Genomic DNA, 17,971 nt, shown 5'->3' on the forward strand with positions numbered 1-17,971 from the left:
TGTTACCTTTTGGGGTGGTACAAAGAGTGTAGGCTTGGAGGTTGATTTGCTGCTATCCACTAGTTCTAGGCCCTTATGTCCACACTACATATTAACCAGAAAATAAGTTCACTCCAGTTGATGACCCTAGATGCACACCATGTATGGGCAGAGATCTAAGCACTCTGTAGAGGACCTTACCTCCACACTGGAAGTGGGGTGCTCTTGATGGTGCCCCGGTGCATGACTTCATCTCTTCAGGAGAGGTACTGGCGGGTGCTTGAGTATCTACCACAAAACATAAAGAATATGCAATAGAAATTACCAGATGGGCATATCACCGGATTCATTTTCATGCCCACCCATTTCTCAACTCAGATTTTTTGTTGAATTGCTACAGGTTAGATTGCTGGTAGAAGACCTCACTCCAACAACTTTATGTCATCAAGCAGTTTCCTGTAAAAAAAAAAATAAAAATCTGCCTGACAACCCCAGTGATACTGTGAATCTATGATTCTATAAATATATATTCTTATATAGCTGTGTTCTCACTTCCTTCTTCTTTCTGTGGCATATTCGTGCTATTCCTTGTTGATTACCAGTGCCCAGGCGCTGGCAGCCTGCCCTGTGCCGGACACAGCCGGTTCCAGCCAGCTCCAATCCACCCCACGCAGGGTATGGCTCAGCCCTCGGCCACAATGGCAGTGCCTCGAGGAAAACAAAGTTAGGAAAGGGCAAAATGCTGCATGGCAGTGAGGAGTGAGGAAAAAAGCGTGAGAAACAGCCCTGTGACACCAAGGTTGGAGAAGGAGGAGGGGAGGAGGTGCCTCAGGCACCGGAGCAGAGATTCCCCTGCAGCTGCAGAGGAGACCACAGTGGAGCAGGTATTTCCCTGCTGCCCATGGCGAGACCACAGCAGAGCAGGGATCCACACTGCAGCCCGTGGAGGACCCCACACCAGAGAAGGTGGATATTTGCTGAAGGACCTCAGCCTGTGGGGAGGACCAACGCTAGGACAGGCAAAAGTGTGAGAGGGAAGGAGCAGCAGCTGTTACGGATGGACCAGACCTCCCGTTCCCCGCTCACCCTGTGCCACTCACGGGGGGAGGAGGTCAAGGAGTCAGAAACGAAGGAGTAAAGTTGAGCCTGGGGACACAATCAGAGAGGGGAGGGAAGGTGTTTTAATTTTTTACTTTGTCACCATCCAAATCTATTTTAAATGGCAATAAATTAAATTAATTTTCCCCAAGTCAAGTCTGTTTTGCTGTGAGAGCAATTGGTAAGTGATCTCCTTGTCTTTATCCCAACCCACAAGGTTTTCCATCTCATTTTCTCCCTCTGTCCTTCTGAAGACGGGGAATGAGAGAGCAGCTGGGTGGGCATCTGGCAGCCAGCCAAGGTCAAACCACTACAACCAGGCAGTCTCTTAAATTGAAACAATACGTTGAGAAACCCTCTATCTATGTAATTCCAATAGTTAATCAGTCTTACATGCTCACTTATATATGACAATGTCCATCTGCTTTGATTAGAGGCCCCTATTGCTACAAATACTTTTTTTTCCATAAAGGGATGTCAATGGCTTTTTAAATTAGCTTAAAACAAAACCAATGAAACCAATAATCATTTTTTTAAAAAAGTGTTTTCTAAGGTGTGCACTGTAATACCTTGACCTCTCTTTACGTATAGATTAAAATAAAAATGTAGGCAGTAACTACTTCAAATAGCCTTTGGTAATGCTGTAATTTTTATAGTTCTAAATACTTTTTCAGTAACACAATAACTCTCTTATCCAATTACTGAATTCAGAATAACTGTAGGCACTTTTACAGTACACTTGCTACATCCTGGATAGACTGAGTTTCTTAGAACGAAGTTTTCTTTCAAAATAGAGCTGCTGGAGCAGTGATGTTATTTCAGTTACAAGCAGCAGTCCTTGGAGCAAGACCTGTGACCTACTGCTCTTCAACCATAATGGACTTTGCTGACAACCAAATTAAAAGCCAGGTGCTCTTTTGCACAAGCACTCTTTTTCTGCCTTTTCTCTTCTTCCCCTCCCATGAATCCTACCTTCTCTTTTTCAAACACTTTCGTGTCTCCAAGAAGAGATGTGAGGCTACAAGCTCTGAGAACAGATGGCAGCATGATCTTTAGAGTTAACTCCTGAAAGACAGGACAGTAGGTTTTGAATGCTTTAGGGCCAAAAGATCAAATAGGAGTTCCCTACTTTCTGCATGGGTATTCTGGGGACAAAGCCATTGTATGTAAAGGTTCTACCCCACAGGTCATTGGTAGCTATGTTATGAACCTAAAAAGACTGAGTTTTGAACTGTATGACTTTTGAAATAAATCCTCATTCTCTTGATTGGGATTTATATTCAAAATAACTATACTTTCTGTATTTCCAGTGCTGGTAAACTGCAGTGGAGCAGCTCTTGGGTTTCCAGAAATGAGGAACTGGAAATAGAGAAAGAATTCTCTCTCATAGGCTCCATTTTATGCAAGGCTTAAATAGATATATGATTCCACTGCTTGTAGATTTATGCTGTGCCAATACAAAACCTTAGACTCTTTATAGATGCTTCAGTGTACATTTTTCTGCAGAATTACAGACATACCAAGATGCCAGACACACCAAGTACTGCAAAAGCTGCTTTGATCTCTACTGATAGAATACTTACTGCTCTGCTCCACATACCATACTGAAGTGCAAAATCAGTAAAGCCACAGTAATGGCACTTAGCACTATAATGCAAAGTGAATTTATAAAAAATGGCAAACCACATAGCAATGCTGCTGCTACAGACTGCTATATATCATTCTGGAAAAATACCATTAACATCATTCCACTTCTGAATGCTGTAATTTCATCACGGAATCAAGGAAGTTCCAAAATTAATCTGCCTTTTTTCAGAGACATCAATTTGATGCCTTTTCCAGATTCTGTTCCATAATGTTCACATTTCTAATCTCCACAGAAGAGAGCAGATGTGTACTGGGCTGGTGCTCAAATACTCTGCAGAGGGAGAACTGAATAAATATGTTCTTGAAAGTTAATTACTCTTCTGTTGCTTCTAAAGATCAAGACTTTGAGTGAGCATCTTGACAAACAACACAGATGGACAGTTCCACAGAGTAAACATTTTCCAGAGGAATGTCCCTTGCTTTCCAGCTTACTCCACAGTTTCAAAGCAGTGTTCATTCAGCTAAGTGATATCTATTAAATGCCATACAAATAAATGACAATGCAGAATTCTGGAGGCATGTATGAGCAGTCAAACTACTTTTAAATACTAACAGAAGTCAACCAGGAATTTACATTTAATATGTACAGCTTCATGCTTTGTTTTCTGAGCGAAAAATAGAGCAAATATTGCTGTGTTGATTACATTGTACATACAGGTCACATAATATCAAAACATTCAATGGTCTTTATTATTTACATGCATTGAAGCACCTAATTATTCAGCTGTATTTATCTAAATGTTTCTATATGCCTCTGTATGCAAAAGAAATAAAGACAATGATATTTGGTTTAAATAAAAATAGTAAAAGCACCTTTTCTCTCTCAAACCAATAGCATATAAATGTACTGCAAATACTTTAAATGTGGAGCTATGAAAAAGCTCCAGATTCTTCCAGAAGGATAACAACTCTTTAAAAGTTGCATACTTCTGAAAATGGACTAATATTTAAATCCATCTTCAGCTAGAACTGCATATAATTTTTCTATAGTAAAATGAAAGCTTTAGATCTCTGCTAGCTGATACATACACTCTACTCTGACAAGTCCCAAATTATAATTTGTGTGAGAGCTTCTGAATCTATAACTATTTGCACAAGCACTCAAAAATACAGCAGTCTCTGCCCCAAAATCTATGGTATGCATGGAAAAAGTCTGAGACAACAAAGTGTTAATAGCCTTAATAATAGTTAATTGTAGTTAGATGTAACTCAACTTCCTGAGGAAGCAGTTTAAGTTGCCTTCTTGTAGTAATACATATAGAACCTATTAAAATTATTGTGAATTGCTTAGAAAATTAACATGCACAAACTCCTAAAGATTCAGCTGAGTAATAAAAATGATCAATACATTACTGGCCTATGTATGTGACTCTCCTTCTCATCAGAAAGCAAAGAAGAAACTGCTATCTAGGCTACCTGAGGCAAATATGGTCAGTTGCCTCAGTCAAATATTAAGTGAAGATTAAATTCCATAGAATTGATTAAACTTGTACTAATATTTTTGGTACTGAGGAATATTTTATAAACTGAATTTCAACATACCATTTATTTGTATATCCACATACTTGTTTAGCATTCTAGGATGAAAGGAGTGATATAAAATTGCTGATAATATTTCAAAGATAGACAATAGCATATATTAAGGAACGTTTTTCACACAACATGTGGAAAGACTAGGCCAATGAACAGAGTGCAAACAGAAGTTTCACCATGCACATCTTCAACCTACCACCAACTCAGCATGTCAATGAAGAAGTGTCACAGCACCTCTGGGCCTTTTTCTTCTGAAGCCTACACTGAGAGAGGCAGCCCGGTGGATGGCTCACGAGTGTTAAAAATCCAGTAGGAAAATAATTCAGGTGCTTATATTTATTCTCCTGCCCAGTACAAGTCATAAGGAGAGAAACTATTCCTTCACTTCTGTACAGTCTGCAAAGGGTGATGAGTAGGGAATTCCTTCATTTTGTGCACATACCATGCTTCTATGAATCCATGCTCAACTTCCAGCTAGACTGCCCCAGCAAAATATCCACAGGACTCTGAAAAGCACTTGTTCTCCTTGAGAAAATCTAATTATTTCCACACAGTTCCAAGGTAGATCCTTCCTTACAACCTAAATTTTATCTTCCCTGCCTTACCAGAAACTGAGTACAGGAGGTAAATATAACCAAAATATGGAATCCCCTGCAGTGATTTCCTGTCGTGGTCCCCTGGGTTGAAATCATAGAATCATAGCATGGTTTGGGTTGGAAGGGACCTTAAAGATCATCTAGTTCCAACCCCCCTGCTGCGGGCAGGGACACCCTCCACTAGACCACGTTGCCCAAAGCCTCATCCAACCTGGTCTTAAATGCTTCCAGGGAGGGGGCATCCACAACCTCTCTGGGCAACCTGTTCCAGTACCTCACCACTCTAACAGTAAAGAATTTCTTCCTAACATCTAATCTAAATCAACCCTCCTTCAGCTTAAACCCATCACCCCTTGTCCTGTCACTACTTGCCCTGATAAACAGTCCCTCACCATCTTTCCTCTAGGCCCCTTCAGGTACTGGTAAGCCGCAATTAGATCTCCCTGGAGTCTTCTCTTCTCCAGGCTGAACAACCCCAACTCTCTCAGCCTGTCCTCATAGCAGAGGTGCTCCAGCCCTCTGATCAGCTTCGTGGCCCTCCTCTGGACTCACTCCAACAGCTCCATGTCTCTCCTGTACTGGGGACCCCAGAGCTGGATGCAGTACTCCAGGTGGGGTCTCACAAGAGTGGAGTAGAGGGGCAGGATCACCTCCCTCGACCTGCTGGTCACACCTCTCTTGATGCAGCCCAGGACACGGTTGGCTTTCTGGGCTGCAAGCGCACAATGCTGGCTCATGTTGAGCTTCTCATCAATCAATACCCCCAAGTCCTTCTCCTCGGGGCTGCTTTCAATCCATTCCTCGCCCAGCCTATAGTTGTGCTTGGGATTGCACCGACCCACATGCAGGACCTTGCACTTGGCCTTGTTGAACTTCATGCGGTTCACATGGGCCCACCTCTCCAGCCTGTCACGGTCCCTCTGGATGGCATCCCTTCCCTCCAGCGTGTCGACCGCACCACACAGCTTGGTGTCGTCAGCAAACTTGCTGAGGGTGCACTCGATCCCACTGTCCATGTCACCGACAACGATGTTGAACAGTGCCGGTCCCAGTACCGACCCCTGAGGAACACCACTCATCACCGTTCGCCACTTGGACACTGAGCCATTGACCACAACTCTTTGAGTGTGACCATCCAGCCAATTCCTTATCCACCAAGTGGTCCATCCATTGAATCCATGTCTCTCCAATTTAGACACAAGGATGTTGTGCAGGACAGTTTGTGCCACTTTGCCAGAAAAGATCAAAGATTTTAGTCTGTTCCTGGTTTCTCTCCATTTGTCAGAGGGGCGGTCTCTATGTAGTGTAACACTCCTTGCCTGAACCAGTTATTGCAACTGGGATTTATCCAGCTGGGACAAGGGACGCTGGAATGCCTCACTCCATACAGCAGCTCCAAACAACTCAATTTTAAACTGCTGTTTGGGTCTGCTTTCCAAAGCAACATGCAATCCTAGATGAGTCTCACAATAACATGGAATATTCAATATGCACCCATGAAATCTTAACTGAAGGAAAAAGCTCATCAACCAGAAACCCTGACTGCAGCACACCACATGTATTTGTTGATGAATAAATAAAATAAAATAGATCAAGCTCTAAAAAATAAAAGATATGGGGTGAGTGAATTTGCCATGTATCGTTTCACTTCTTAATTTTTGTCCCAATCTGCTGTACTGAAGAGAATGCATAGGTATGGGAGAATCATACTGCTGGCTTCTCCTTCCCCCCCTTCTTTTTCATTTTGGTGATAAAATTCAAAAGCTAATAAAATCAGACATTTTATAGCAGCATTGATGAATGGCCATGTCTGGATTTCCTGTCTGGAGACTGGAGCAGGCAGTGTCTGAGAAAGAAGACAAGGCAGTCAGTGCGTAGAGAGAAAGGGAATATCCAGCAGATGGATTATGTCTGGCTGCTCCCATTATTAATACTGATCTGTATCAGGCAGTGATGAATACATAGAAGCACTCAGAAATACTAATGGTTTCACCCTTTAAGTACTAATTTCTACCCTTCTATCCTACTTAGCATTAAAAATGCTCTCTGATCTTGTCATTGAAGGAAATGGTTATAATGAAGACGCAGGGCTCTTGGGAGGAAAGAATATACTGGATTTAATGAAAAATATTAAAATCAGCTTTAAAGGTAGAGAAGTCGTAAACTACAATCACAGAATATCAGAGAAAACTCTCTCCTCCTAAACAATTTATATTCTTATTTAAATGTGATTTTTAAATCCTAAATCTAAGGATATTTTCAGTTATCAAGACATTCTGAGGTATTAAAAAAACTAAGGAAGGCAGGACATGTTAGGTAACATATAGTAATATAATCAATTAAACAGAATTCATGCTGCATTGAAGTTAAGCTTGATGTTACAAAATCTCTAAACCTCCATTTCGTTGGATCTTTAGCTCTTTCAGAAATCTCCTTGAAGAAGTCAAAGACTGTGTGTGCAATCACTGCCAAACAGGTCAAAAAAATCTCACCCTAAGGCCTGAAACTACCTAAATATCTACTAAATGGAACTGGAAACAGCGGCAGCTCACCAGTCTGGAGGGGACAGCTGAAAAAACCAACCAGGCTGTAGCACCTACCAGTAGCACTTACCCGGGATGAAACAGGGAAGATCATTTGGATTGGGGTGGTTCAGGTTTGACTCTCAGACTGTGCAGTTCCAGTTGATTATTCTGCCAGGAGCTATTTGAGGGATTAATCTGACCGAGGGCAACAGGATAGGCTCTGGCCTAGCTGAGAACACTTTTTTGTGAGCTCCAGCTGCTTCATGCAGCTTGAGCAATTTTCTGTTTTGACATGAAAAAAAGCAGGGTGACATTTCTTCCTGGGGCACACCGGGATCTATGCAATATGTATTTAGGTATTAGGGCAGGCTTTTAAGATCTAGTTGCTGAAAAAGAGTTGCTAAAAGAGAATGCAAGCTTGACTTCATGGCTAAGGAGGGTGGGGAAAATGTAAGCAACCACAAACATAATGTAGGTGGTATCTATCAGCAAAGACATAAATTAAGTAACATAACTGAGAGTGACAACAGTGCTTAGCCTGAGGATTGTAGGCACCAGGTTCCCGGACATCAGGTGGTTGAAATCTGTGGATCTGCATTGTTGTGTGCCACACCAACCATTTGCATTAACTGAGAAACTTCTGCTGGGCTTAACCTTCCTTATGAAATGCTGCACAAACAGATGTATAAGGGGGGGGAAGGAAAAAAGAGGGCTCTGTCATTTGTCCTCCCTCCTCTTTTTCCTGGAAATACAAGTAAGCTTTGGTCTGGATCACGCAAAAAGGTAGGCAGAGCAGAGACTCCCATAGCTGCTCTGGTTCCTGCCTATGCCACCAACACAGTATTCCCTGACTACTTTTTCTGAGCCTGAGATCCTATCCCTCCGCTAAGAGTGTTTGTAAACTTAGTTGTGGGCTAAGAGGGAACACAAAACTGTGGAGGGAGGTCACTAACTTTATAAACCCTGCCAGCTGAAACATTTCTTTCCTTCTAGCCAGCAGATAATTCTGCACTTTGACTCTTTTTGTTTAGAAAAACAGGTGTGGTCTTCTAGTGGAGGGTGTCCCTGCCCGCAGTAGGGGGGGTTGGAACTAAATGAGCTTTAAGGTCCCTTCCAACCCAAACCATTCTATGATTCTATGATTCTATGATTATAAATCTATATCTCAAATGCATGACAGTCTTCTAGATTATTTTATTCCCAAATACTCTTATGGACTATTTTATTTAGAGGAACCTTCAGGAACTCAAATACTGTTTTGAACGCAGTGTCACAAATTCAGGGCCCCAAGAGCCCTCTAAGAAAGCCTACTCCAATCACAAAATACAACTTTTTAACACAAATTTTCCCTGAAGAGTGAGACTCCATTCTCTTGAAATACAAATAACATTTTCTTCATTTTGGCTGTCATTTTCTACTTTTAACCTCAGATTTCAATCACACCAGATAAGCTGTGGTTCCATGCCTAAAACCAAGGACAAGAAATGAATAGTTTTGGTTATTTTCATTACTCTGCCGGTGACTTTGCGTGTAACACCAGGAATATCAGTGACTGCTGTGTTATACTCTCATTTGTCTGTAAAGTAGAAGTACTAATACACACCTATTTTTAGATGTTTAGTTGCAAGCTTATGTTATACAAGCTTTTGTAAAATGCTTTGACATTTCTGGAAAAAAAATCGAAGTCTGTAAATGCCATCTTCATATATATAGAGGTTCAACTGAATCATTCTTTCCTTCCTTTTCTTTTACTGCTAAAAATAAGAGTTTTATTCTTGTTTTGTTAGCAAAGCTTCATTTTTACAATGAAGTCTTTATTATTACGCACATGAACTCCCAAAGAAACAGACTATCATTTTAAGAAACTTTGTCTCCTTTCAAACAACCCACATAAAAACTTCTTAAATTTTTCTTTTTTGAGGAAAAAAAAGGAGGAATATTGTAGAACCTTTCAGTAGGCTTTCAGGATACCTGGAGATCTTTGCAATTTCCTGAAGGATTTCAACATTGCAAGTCTTTTTCTCATGTGAAGAGTCTTCAGTTACACATGATGTTCTATGCAATCATTGGAGAAAACTTTGATAGTCTTATTAATACTGAATAACACTTAATAGATTTCAGTGGAAAGCATTACTCAACATAGGATTTTGAACAAGTAAGACTATTAGAGTCAGAACTTTTTATGCAGCTTTCCAGGATAATTTATCTCAAAATATTTCTAAATCTAGACATAAACAATATCAAAGCAATGCACATTATTAATTCCAGAGGAAAAAACCTATAAATACTTAGGTTTACGTCTCTGTTTTACTGCCTTGTGGATACTGTCAGAATATCATTGCATACACAGGTTTTATCTTCAGCATTTCGTCCTGATTTTAAAAGTATCATACTTTATGTATCAATAAATTTAGAACCACCACATTAGAAAATTGAGGGTTTCTTTATATATTTTAGTATGAAATTAAGTTATTGAAATAACTTGTATAATTTGGGAAGGGAGACCATATTTTTCAAAACATAGCACAAGCTATTGGTTAACACAAGTATTTTGAAAACAGCTCTATCAATGTGAATGGAATTTGTTTTAATAGCCTTGAAAAGCCTGTGATAAATGATCTCTGTCAAAAGGCATTATGCGTTTTTACAATTCGTATTCAGATCAGCACATTTCTAATCTCATAATGTAGTATGGAAGTTAAGAACTTGGATTTCTCCATTTTGCTTTTTTATTTGCAGTCTAACACATTTCTTTAGGAACATGAAGTTCCATATGTCTCTCTTCATTAAGTCAACAGTAAAGCAAGATATGTTTGTCTAAAGACTTTACAGTTGTCTTCTATTTCCAGATGTTATTGTACTATTGGGTATTATATAGTCTCTGAAGAATGGGGTCCCTAAACAGTTATTTCAGGTGTGTACACCATTAAAACCAATAACTATACTAAATATTCAGAAAGATCAAGGCAAAAGCTAAATGAACTTCCACAGGATCTGGGAGTTTCAGTTAAAAATCAACATCAAATACTTAAAGATACTTCTTATCTGAAGCTTATCCTAATATATCAGTAATTCTCTTCTTCTTGTAGTTGCAAACTAGGGTTGAAGTACCAATTTTTCTGAAGTCAATATCAAGCCTCCTGATAGGTTTACACAGAACTGTGATTAGCAGAACCGACTAATTCCAGCATTTCAGAAAGGTCTGATATTTAAATATCTCTTAGAGTTAGCAAACCTGGTACAGCCACCCATACATACTTAGCAAGGAAGAATGATCAGCTGGTAAATCAAGGGGAGGAGTTTTATGAAGGTATTTTGTAGCTCCTAGAAATTTTCCTTTTTAGCAGATATTTGCCTGCTTATCAATTTCATGCTTAAACACAAATAGACTCACAGATAGTTTCTACAATATGGAGCTGCTTATGGTGTTAACCTTGGCCTTCAATTCATTGTAGATGGAAGGAAGGAAGACTTGGAGAGTGTGTGCTTTGTAAATTCCTTCTGCACTACACAGTTTCTCTCCAGCTGTTTCATTACTATTTCATCTGCTCCAGTCAAATATGATTCCTGGGTTTTTGGAGAACCCCAAAGTTTGTTTCCCTGCTATTGCATAGCTCACACTGCATCAGAGTGCTACAGGTGAGGCATGTGACCAGTGACCATTCTAGCACTTCTAGAGAATGTGGAAAGGAACAAGTCCACAACAAACAAGGACATAAACCAAATATTTTTAAACCATAGTTCCTGAAAGTTTCTTTAAAATTCTGTAAGCTGTACTTTTAATTTACAGACCTCTCTTCAAATTGGAATGCTTTGTCCAAGTCTGGAATGCATCTGCGATACTCTACTCCAGAAGGCAACCATCCATGCAGTATGTCAGGCACTTTGGTTTGGTTTTGACAAGGTTAAAGAGAGACAGGAATCCAACTGGAATGAAAGCTGAAATCAGGCTTGGTTGAAGTTGCCTGCTGTGAAGAATGCTGTGAGTGAAGAAAGACCACCCTCACAAGATGGTAATCCCAACACAACATTAGCTAAACACAATAGTTCTGCAGGGTGATAGTGCTGCTGCCATCCTAACAATAGCAAATCCAATTACTTCTATGGAGCTCTCATTAGGACTTAAGATAATAGAAACAAATGCATGCTTTCAATACACTTTCACAGAGCACAGAGTGTAGTTTAAGCCAGTTTATCAGCCTGAATAATTTGGATCCTCACTGTAGTCAGCAGTGAACTTATCATTTTTCTACAGGATATTTTTCACTGTGTCAGCCTTAAAGGCATCATTGCTTCTTATTTCCTTCTTTTCCAGTAAAGAACTTTCTCTCCTTGTTGCTACACTCCATTTCTAAAAGATCGTCCAAAAATTAATCTCTCCCCCAAACTCGAAAGTCAGTGAAACTTGAGGACATTCACTTAATTAAAACTGCTGATCTTAACTGTGCCAAGAGCAACAGTGGTACCCAAAACAGCAGATAAGAATCAAACTGAAAACAGGAGGTACCTCACAGCACCATTTGTAGCTCAGACTCAGTCTCTTCTCAGCTCTGTCGTGATTCACAGAAGCCATTGACCTCTGGTTACATGGCATTTTGAGCCCTTACCCACTAACGGAAGAGGAGCTTTTAGCAGCTCCATTGTCTGGTTTGTTGCTTTTGGTTTTAAATGCAAGCTTATACCTCACAGAAGCAAACTATAACAAAATCAGAGAACCTCTATTAGCGTAGCTTTCAAGATGTCTTCCTAAGTGATCCTAAGTCAGGAAATGATAACACAATTGTGAGGGCAGTCAAACAGGCAAGCTGAGAGTCGCAAAGGAAATGGTGGAGAAGAGTTGGATTTCCGCATCATTAGATGTCCCTACCACCTCAGTAAAATGGCAAATGCTGTCTCCACAGAGATCCAGGATGCACAGAACAGTGAAAACAATATAAAGGAAAACAGACTCATCAGAAGGTCAGTTCAATCACCGGTGAGAATGCACAATAAAGGCTCCCCTGCCTTTCACCACCCACAAGGAGAGAGCTGTAATTCTGCAGTGTAATAGTCTTCCACTCACTCCATATGTAGCTACAGGGCTCCTCAGCTTTCTGTCATTCACTGCAAACACATAGAGGCCTGACTATGGGACACTATTGTCCCTAAGATAAGGGAGAATAAAGAACAGCCCAATAAAAAATAACATCCTCCATCCATGGCTTGTTGCCAAGACACATATGGAAAAGTCCTGCTCTCCCAGGAGAACAGAGCTAAGGCAGCAAGGCAGAAGCAGTCCCACCTGTTATTTTTTCACTGGACAGGCCACTGCTGTTGGGAGGTGACTTTGCCACTGGGGCACAAGGAGGGAAAAATGAACAATACTCCATTTGTTTCAAGGGGTATTACGCAAACCTCCTAGAGCAAGAATCACAATGTGCTGCTGCTGCAAAGAAGATAATGAGCTCATCATATAACGTAAGCATTTCTGGAAAGGGATCTGTGTTATTAGATTTTTTTCTTTTTTGCTAGTTATCTGTTAGTCAACATGGGTGAAGCTGGATGAATTAGCTATATAAAACCTTAAGAATGATAAAAGAATTATAACAAACAGTGTTTCCACCCTTTCTTCCTCTTTGTCTTGCGTAGCTTTGAGGAAATATAGCATGTGCACATAAACAGCTGTACCTGCAAGTTGTTACATTTCATTTGGGTTGCCTCTATTCACGAGGTCCTTGCTTACAAGATAGAATTGGGCAGGTTTATTCTGTTAGAGTTTTATAGGCAATATAAATTTTTAAGTCTTGCCTGTACTGTAAGCCCTGTCTTGAAAATGCAATCTGCATTAACAGGATTTTGTAGGAAGGAACATCTAAATCAATAAGGTGAACCCAAAACACCCCAGGTTTTGTGCATTCATTTCTGGATAAGTAACTGGAGAGCATGGCAAAGCTTTTTTGCATGCCAGCCTCTTTTATCTTCAAACAGATCCACAAATGGATTATATATAGATGTGACAGCAGCCCTCTGAGTAAAGCATAAAGGGCAGAGATTACAAAAGATTGATTTCCACAGCTCGTTACTGCCATAAACCTATAACCCAAGCAGATGCACAGGGGAGAATTCTCTTCCTTAGGTCAGCTGTTTATTTCTGGCACGTGCTTACAAATCTCTGGGGAGGACTAAAAGGACATACATATACTACATTTTGAAAGGGCCAGTAAAGAAGTCTTGTTGCTGTAGTTTCCCCCAGTGTTTGCCTCCATTTCATGAATCACTGTGGTTAACCCAGAGAAGAGATCAATTTCTACCTGTAGTGTGAGCCATATGCATACTTGTGTGTGGAAACACCACCACAAGCCTTATATTCAGGGTTTTCTCTACTGAATTCACAAACTTTATGAAAATCAGCAGAATGAACTTAAATATGGATTTCAGGCTATTGCCCAATTAAATTTGGTGACCAAAACATAGACAGGAGTTTTTCATGTCTCATTTCCATGAGCAGTGATAATATATAACATAAAACACCCCTAAATTTAAAATAATGTAGGCTTCAACATCATTTCAATTGCTCACATCATATAAATGCTTTTATGAATCTAAGACAGTGAGGTGTACAGGCCAGGATCAACTAAATGACAGTCAACAGTGCTGGGTCCTGCTCTAACTATACGTGTAATGGAACACCCTCATGATTATACCAGTTAAAGTCCTTATTTTCAGTTTTTAAGAATTTCTCTTCTTTCCTATTTGAAGAAGAGCTATAAGTACAGTTCTGATAAGACAAGTATCCATTAATTGATTCAGCTTTTCAAACAGGTTCGATTCTTCCCTTTGCCTATTTGTTCCTTAGAAATCAAGAAAGCCAAGAGTAAAATACAGCAAACTAAGCTCCTGGCTGTTTGTAAGATAAATCTTCCACAGAATCAAAACTAATACCATTAAGTGTTCAGACACTTCTGTCAGGTGACGAAAAGATATTTAAATTCCCTTTTTAAACTGAATCCTTAACATGCTGCCTTTGGTTTTGCATTTGTTACAGTTTTCTCCAGTCTGCTCAGTTCAGGCATAGATCCCAGAACGCATAAGGTACAGTTTTCATTCATTGTATCTTAAACATAGGAAGAAATCAATACATTCAGCTTTCCCCTTCTGAGCTAAAGAAGCAGTGCCTAATTGGTATAAGCAGTCTTCTGTCAGTCTGCTGCAGAACCATCACTTTGCAATGCTACAAACACCTCGAACACAACCCACTCAGCAACATAAGCAATTATATTGAAAGTTAGTAGATATTCTTCCATCTCCACTCTGAATACAAATCACAGCTTCTAATTTAGCAACCAGCCTCTTGAGACACACACACGCATACACCGGGGGCGGGGGGGGGGGGGAAGCCCATAATGGCAGCTGCTTTTGTGGCCAAAACTCTGCAGCTCACATTCCTATGGGGAGCATCAATCCAGTATCAGCAGGGCTCTTCTACTTCACACAGAGGCCAATTCTTAGTTATAAGTGTTTTCAGAACAAAAACAGTCAGGGTGCTTTATTAAAAATAATGATCTAGGCCCTACTGCATTTTGGCCCATATTTCGTGTGCTGAGACAGCTCCTCGTTGTTACTTCTTTTTTTCCCCAATAAAAAGTTTATAGACTTGGAGGGGGAGTACGGAGAGGGAAAAGAGGAAGGGATTGTGGTATCACCCCAATGTGCCCATATGTGACAGCTGTGAATTTAACTCTCCTCTTAATCTAGCAAGTAGGCATTCAGCAGTTGTGGACATTAAGCCTTCCACGGTCACTTTCTTAGCCTAAAAATTCATGACAGCTGCTACAGTTAAGAAAGGTACCTTTAGTAGATGTACCTAATATAGTGTCTAGGTGGCTTTGATCTAAGACATTTGTATTTCATATGAATAAATGTACTCAGTGTGGAGAAAAGCATTACCATCTTGATTTCCATGGCCATGGCCCTTAATATGTATTAACGGGGTGAAATTAACTATTGGCCCTCCCTAAAATTTATCGTCCAGTTAACATGTAGTAACATAACAACTTGTGTTTGTGACCTAGGTATTTACAAACTGGCCAATATTCTTCCCTCCCCGTTTCCCTCCGCTCCTGTCTCATCTGCATCTGGAGACACAGCCAATAAAGCCACCTTGAAAGGATAAAAGGCAAAAGTGCATTCAGGGCAATGGGTGGCTAGCTCATTCCTAAATGATAACTGAATCTGGAAATCCAAGATATGTACAGCAGGAAAGAGCCATTGGTTTATAAGAAAACTTGGAACATCTCATGAATAAATAAACAGTGAGGCACTGTTCCCAAGTTTTACATCAATACTTTCTTTTCTGACAGTCTTTATAAAAGGCCATATTTTAAAAATAACATTCATATTTTAAGAATTCATTGGGCTGAATTGAATTGCTAAAAAATGCTTAGAATTGTCTTTAAAAATACATTGTATTATTGTGGCTACAGTTGGAAATTATAGGCAAAACTACTGTTAATTCTGAACACTCAGTCTAATGGAAACCTTTCAAAGATTACTATATGCATAAAAATACAGTAAGTCAAATTGCTCAAGTAATTTCTCCATGTCAGACTTCCTAAATAAACTCTTGTACAAAGATATAATGAATTTTAATTGCATTCAGAAAATGTCTGAAATCTAACTACAGGTATAACATGCTGTGCTAGCTATTTCAGACCTGCTTTTTTGTCCCTTGCATTTCATTTTCATCACCCTGTTAAGAATAAGCTCGTATGCACAAAGAGAATAATTTTTCTTTTAAATTATTAATTAAAAGATTAATGCACACCTTCAGATCTCCCATAAGACCAATGTTCCAATATCAGTACAGCTTTTAATGAGGTGAGCAAGAGAGATCCAAAAACTATTTTATTCTGTGGTCATATTTTCAGTGTTAATAAGAAAATTTCGCATCCAGTGAAGTACAAGCCTCAAAACCTGCTACAAAGTATCACATAGACTAGGTTGAGATATGGAAATAGCCTGTTACAGAAATGCAGAGAAATGGCTAGAAATGAGGACTGCCCATCCCAAGTCTCCCAGAACAACTCCTTTGCTGAGTATGCAAATCAGGAAGAGATTGCTATATACTGCCGCCACTCCACACCAATCCCATGTTTTACCATGGGCTCGTTTCCCTTTTCTACAGGGAAAATTAAACAAATCCACATTATTGCAGTTGATTGGATATGCAAAATACTCCATTTGTTTCAAGGGGTATTACGCAAACCTCCTAGAGCAAGAATCACAGCTTATGGCATGCGTAACTTCGTATTGCCACCTTCAAAATGACTAAGCGGCTGAGCTCTGCCAGTCCTAATATGCCAACTCAAAGGCCAATGCTAAATATGCACTTTTTCCTTTTATTTGTGGCTTCTCTTTTGAAACATATACTCATTTCACAACATCCCCAGGGCCATCTAGTATCAGGTTGCTTTTCTAGGCATATCTGTGCATCCCCAAAGTATTACCTGGCTTGAGCTCAGAGGTTAGGAAAGCTTACAGATAGAAAAAGGCAAATCAGATGATAGTCAATAGAGAAAGACATAAATAAAGTTTTAGATATATTATGTTACAGTTCTTACCCTGTGGTCATGACTAATTCCTTTTCTCTTTATTTCTCTAAGCCAATTTTTTTTTTTTGCATTTTAAAAGACAAATTTTAAACTGTAGCAAAAACAAAGAAGTCATTGAACTCTCATTTTTTCTTTATGCATTACAATTACAGGAAAAATATAATATCGCTTTGGGTCAATCTTCTGTGAAAATTCACAGAGTATTAAATAGCCTTACTTTCAGCGTACATCATTTTAAATTGCGTAAGCAACAGATGGGAACAAAAGGTCATTTTATCCATTCTAGTGTGTGTGGTTTTAAGTGTTTTACTTCTAGTTGTAAAACCTCTAAAATTGAGGCTTTATGTAAGAAATTACATAAAACAGCAGATAGTTAAATTCACCACAGGAAAGAAAGACAAGAAGAAATAAATATGATAATAGGATGATTTAAAACAGCATGATCTCTTGATTGCAGTCTAAATATTAATACCTCTGTGTTTACTGTCCTAGTGCATGGAGAGAAAGAGAGGAGTCAGGATGACAGACTGCAGCAAGCACGCCTGGTGCTCAGCACCCAGGGAGTATGACCACTATTAATGAGCTGTGGACAGGATTTGATTTGCCCATTCCTGCCATACAGAAAGGAAGAGGACTTAATTAATGACAAATTATCACTTATCTGATAATGCATAAGGCTCCTTGCCATACTCTGAAAATTACTTTTATAGTCTTAGGTTGCTCTTACTGTTTTGAAAGGTGAGAGGCGTTATATATTGACAAAAAACAAAATCTTGAGTTTAATCTTATTCCATAGTAGAGGGCAAAAAATAGCAAAAAATAGCAGAATAAATGAAAGCTGATTTAGCAGGTAGATTTTTGGCTGAATTCAGATTTTCTTTTAGTTTCAGCTACAGGGAGTCCCTTCTTTATGTTATGCTATATGAGATTCCTATTCTGCCATTAAAGCAGTCTGGTAAACTACTAATTAGAAGGATTAGCCTTAAATGTCCTTTGAATTTTG

The 17,971-nt window shown here is 39.5% G+C and overlaps 1 long non-coding RNA gene across 1 annotated transcript in view; it reads right to left on the minus strand.

Annotated features, from left to right (window-relative positions):
• Positions 1–203: 203 nt before the first annotated feature.
• LOC129214055 (uncharacterized) overlaps positions 204–17,971 on the minus strand; it is a 71,498-nt gene continuing 53,730 nt past the window's right edge. The window contains exon 4 of the long non-coding RNA XR_008579612.1: positions 204–267. This is a non-coding gene — a long non-coding RNA (uncharacterized LOC129214055). The remainder of the gene's footprint in view (positions 268–17,971) is intronic.

Source organism: Grus americana, chromosome 1, assembly GCF_028858705.1.
Source record: "Grus americana isolate bGruAme1 chromosome 1, bGruAme1.mat, whole genome shotgun sequence".
In the NCBI taxonomy this organism is placed as follows: Eukaryota; Metazoa; Chordata; class Aves; order Gruiformes; family Gruidae; genus Grus; species Grus americana.